Here is a 5137-nt window from a genome sequence, read left to right as displayed (position 1 = left end):
ACCTTGTTTCAGGGAGTGACCAAGAAATAAAATGACCACTGACACAATACATGTTCCTTTGCTGAGGGAAACCTGCCAGAAGACAACCGTCTCCTAGAGCACTTACCAATCTCTTATGGAGAGGGGCCAACGAAGCCACTCCTAAAAAAATGCACATGACAGCACCTGATTTGCTAAAAAAAGTTACGTAAAAGACTAAGCATAAGCAACATTTTACGTGTTCTGAGAGACAAACAGTTAACTATTTTTATTTGGCCTGAATGCAAAGCTCTATGTCTGGAGAGAAAAACACAGGAACAGCTCATCACTCGTCGGGAACACTATCCCTACCATGAAGCATGGTGGTGACGGCGTAATGCTTTTCAGTGGCAGACACCAGGAACAGCTCATCACTCGTCGGAACACTATCCCTACCATGAAGCATGGTGGTGACGGCGTAATGCTTTTCAGTGGCAGACACCAGGAACAGCTCATCACTCGTTGGAACACTATCCCTACCATGAAGCATGGTAGTGGCTGCGTAATGCTTTTCAGTGGCAGGTACTGTCAGACTGATAAGGATATAGGGAACAATTGTCACGCATAATATGCATATGCAGCTCTGGCTCCTATACCCTCCTTTTTCTTTATCTCGTGCATCTTGTTGTTATTGTTGTGATCATCATTATAATAATGTCATTATCATTCGTAGGCTTCTTATAATAGTAGTCTTCTATAACCGCCGTCGAGCTGTAGGCTTAAGAGCGCGCCCTGGTTTCGTCTTACTACTGTAACGTCGCTCTACTGTGTCAATCAATCGTTTGTTCGTTCGTGTTATCGCACAGCATGCGAGTCATTCATGCAATCAAGCATTTTTAGTTTTAACATAAAAGAACAAAGGGAGCTTTGGATAATTAGCCTAAACAATAAATATACCGGCCTAAACAATACATAAACCGCAATTCACAAATTCATGCAACTGTTTTACTCTTTGCTGTAATAAAGGCTTTATATATATTTTTACAAAAACATTTATCTAGTGTTGTTTACACTGCTCCAAACATGTTTCAAGGGTTGAGGGAATGTTTTTCCTAAACAAATTAGCTATTTTGCTAACAGAATTTTGGAGTCAGAGAAACAAGTAAGAAACACAATGGGTGTAATTATGGTGCAGCTGTCACGATCGTCTACTGAAGAGAGTGAGGACCAAGGCGCAGCGCGTGAAAAGAACATCTTCTTTTATTCAAAAGAGAGAAAACATGAAACGAACACTATACACAAACTAAACAAACGACCGACCGTGAAGCTATAAACGTTGTGCACACACACACAGGCTACAAACGTTCAACATAGACAATTCCCCACAAACAGCTAAAGCCTATGGTTGCCTTAAATATGGCTCCCAATCAGAGACAACAATAACCAGCTGTCTCTAATTGAGACCCAATTCAGGCAACCATAGACTTTCCTAGATACCTACACTCAACCATAGACACAGCTAGACTACTATACTAAACATAAACCCAACTACTCTAATAAACCCCCTAAACCTTACAACCACCCTAGACACTACAAAAAACACATACATTCCCCATGTCACACCCTGACCTAACTCAAATAATTAAGAAAACAAAGAATACTAAGGCCAGGGCGTGACAGCAGCTTCAGCACAGACAGTGGCGATAAACACTTACTGTGGTGTGGTGTCTGTTCACTGCAGTAGGGAGGAGAGAGAGACAACAGAGATAAACACTGTGGTGTGGGGCCTGTTCACTGCAGTAGGGAGGAGAGAGAGACTACGTGCGCCTGTCACACAGGCACTCGCTGTCATTTCTTTTTAACACAGTGTGGCCATCGGGCTCCCTCTTCTGTCATTTGTTTGTCTTAATTATTTCATCAAACAGTGCGCTTAAAGCATCAGACAAGCTCAGTGCATATAGTTGATTTTATTCAAACACATTGGGAAAAATACACGTTTAAACATTTCGACCAATCGATTGGTCGAAAAAACAGACGACTCTCGGTCGACCAATTTATATATATTTTTTTTTGTAGGGAAAAGCTCTAAGCCAAATAAAGGCAAATCCTTGATGAGAACATACTTCAGAGTGCAAACGACCTTAGACTGGGGTGAAGATGACTTTCCAACAGGACAATGACCCCAAGCATACAGCCAAAGCAACGCTGGAATGACTTCAGAACAAGAATATGAAAGTCCTTGAGTGGCCCAGCTAAAGCCCAGACTTGAATCCCATTGAAAATCTGTGGAAAGACTTGAAGATTGCTGTTCACCACTGCTCCCCATCTAACTCAACAGAGCTTGAAAAAAGCTGCAAGGAAGAATGGGAGAAAATCCCCAAATCCAGATGTGCAAAGCTGATACAGAACAATACCAGACACTCAAAGCTGATACACACATACCCAAGACGACTCAAATCTGATACAGACATACCCAAGATGACTCAAAGCCTATACCAGACATACCCAAACGACTCAAAGCTGTAATCACAGCCCAAAGGTGCTTCTACAAAGTATTTACTCAATGGTGTATTGACTCAATATATATACTATGTAAAGAGTTATTTCTGTACTTAATTTTCAATAAAAATCGCAAACATTTCAATAAACATGTTTTCACTTGTCATTATGGTATTTGGGTGTATATGTGAGGGGAAAAAAATTCAAATTTTTGTTTTCAGGCTGTAACAACAAAATGTGTAATAAGTCAATATTTCTGACGTCGCTGTAGGTGAGACAAGTTCCAACCACATATCAGTCACAGTAAGACCCAGAAATGTTGCATACGCACAAGGTGCACCTGTGTAATGATCATGCTGTTTAATCAGCTTCTGATATGCCACACCCAGTCAGGTGGATGGATTATCTTTGCAAAAAAGAAATACTTGTGAACAGTGATGTTAACAAATTTGTGCACACAATTTGAGAGAATAAGCTTTTTGTGCTATGGAACATATCTGGTTTATTTTATTCAGCTCATGAAACATGGGACCAACACTTTACATGTTGTGTTTATATTTTTGTTCAGTTTATGTTGGCTAGACCTTCTGTAATCAATAATTTCACCGTATTACGTAAATATAGTCGGTCATAAATATTTGGACATTGACCAAATTATTATCATTTTGGCTCTGTACCCACCACAATGCGCCACCACAATGGGTTTGAAAGGAAAGTGCAGACTTGCAGCTTTAATTTGAGGGTATTTACATCCAAATCGAGTGAACGGTGTAGAATTACAGCACTTTTAATATGTGGTCCCCCAATTCAGGGGCTCAAAAGTAATTGGACAACTAACAATCAAAATGAAATTGTGAGATTTAACACTTGGCTGCAAATAATTAGCAGTCAATACTGACTGAAGTCTGGAACCCTTATACATCACCAGATGCTGGGTTTCTTCCATGGTGATGCTCTACCAGCCTTTACTGCAGCTTCTTCCTGCTTGTTCTTGCGCTTTTGCCTTCAGCAAGTGAAATGCATACTCAATTGGATTCAGGTCAGGTGATTGACTTGGCCCTTGCAGAACATTTCACTTCTTTGCCTTAAAAAAATATTGGGTTGCTTTCACAGTATGCTTCGGGTCATTGTCCATCTGCCCTGTGAAGCGGCCGTCCAAGGAGTTTGAAGCATTGGCTGAATCTGAGCAGACAATATTAGCTCTTAACACTTCAGAAGTAATCCTGCTGCTTCTGTCAGCAGTCACATCATCAATAAATACAAGGGAACCAGTTCCATTGGCAGCCATACATGCCCACTCCATAACACTACCTCCCCATGATTCACAGATGAGGTGGCATGCTTCGGATCATCAGTTCCTTCCCTTCTCCATACTCTCTCTTCCCAGCATTCTGTACAGTGACCTTGTCTCATCTGTCCATAGGATGTTGTTCCAGAACTGTACAGGCTTTGTTAGATGTTGTTTGGCAAACTTTAATCTGGTCTTCCTGTTTTTTAGGCTTACCAAAGGTTTACATTTATTTTATAACCTTTATTTAGCTAGGGAAGTCAGTTAAGAACAAATTCTTATTTACAATGATGGCCTACCAGGGAACAGTGGGTTAACTGCCTTGTTTAGGGGCAGAACAACACATTTTTACCTTGTCAGCTCGGGGATTCGATCTTGCAACCTTTCGGTTACTAGTCCAACGCTCTAACCACTAGGCTACCTGACGCTCCAATCCACATCTTGTAGTAAACCGTCTGTATTTACTCTAGTGAAGTCTTCTCTTGAACGTTGATTTTGACACAGATACGCCTACCTCTTGGAGGGTGTTCTTGATCTGGCCAACTGTTGTGAAGGGGTTTTTCTTCACCAGGGAAAGAATTCTTCTGTCATCCACCACAGTTGTTTTCCGTGGTCTTCCGGGCCTTTTGGTGTTTCCGGAGCTCCCCAGTGCGTGCTTTCTTTTTAAGAATGCACCAAATAGTTGATTTAGCCACACATAATGCTTTTGCTATCTCTCTGATGGGTTTGTAATGATGGCTTGCTTCACTGGCAGTGACAGCTCTTTGGACTTCATATTGAGGGTTAACAGTAACAGATTCCAAATGCAAATGCCACACTTGAAATCAACTCTAAACCTTTTATCTGCTTACTTGTAAATGAACTAATGAGGGAATAACACACCTGGCCATGGAACAGCTGAGCAGCCAATTGTCCAATTACTTTTGGTCCCTTAAAAAGGGGGAGGGACCACAAAAAGTGCTGTAATTCTTACACCGTTCACCCAATTTGGATGTAAATACCCTCAAATTAAAGCTAAAGTGTCACACCCTGACCTTAGAGAGCCTTTTTATTTCTCTATTTGGTTAGGTCAGGGTGTGATTTGGGTGGGAACTCTAGTTTTTCTATTTCTTTGTTGGCCGGGTATGGTTCCCAATCAGAGGCAGCTGTCTATCGTTGTGGGATCTTGTTTATGTATTGTTGCTTGTGAGCACTACATTGGCTTCACGTTTCGTTTCTTTGTTCTGTATTGTTTTGGTGAGTTTCATTTTCATTAAACATGTGAAACTCTTCGCACGCTGCGCCTTGGTCCATTTATTCAACCAACGATCGTGACAGACGATCCCACCACAAACGGACGAAGCAGCGTGGCCAGGAGGAGCAGACATTCTGGACATGGGAGGATATCTTGGA

General features: G+C 41.4%; 1 long non-coding RNA gene across 1 annotated transcript; it reads left to right on the top strand.

Annotated features, from left to right (window-relative positions):
- Nucleotides 1–254: 254 nt before the first annotated feature.
- On the top strand, nt 255–2193 carry LOC139026785 (uncharacterized). The gene is made up of 2 exons (XR_011478728.1): nt 255–1164; nt 1653–2193. It is a non-coding gene; the product is annotated as an uncharacterized lncRNA (long non-coding RNA).
- The last annotated feature ends 2944 nt before the right edge of the window (nt 2194–5137 follow it).

Source organism: Salvelinus sp. IW2-2015, unplaced genomic scaffold (assembly GCF_002910315.2).
Source record: "Salvelinus sp. IW2-2015 unplaced genomic scaffold, ASM291031v2 Un_scaffold5804, whole genome shotgun sequence".
NCBI lineage: Eukaryota > Metazoa > Chordata > Actinopteri > Salmoniformes > Salmonidae > Salvelinus > Salvelinus sp. IW2-2015.
The sequence above is the reverse complement of the archived record's forward strand: the minus strand, read 5'-3'. Positions and strand labels throughout refer to the sequence as shown.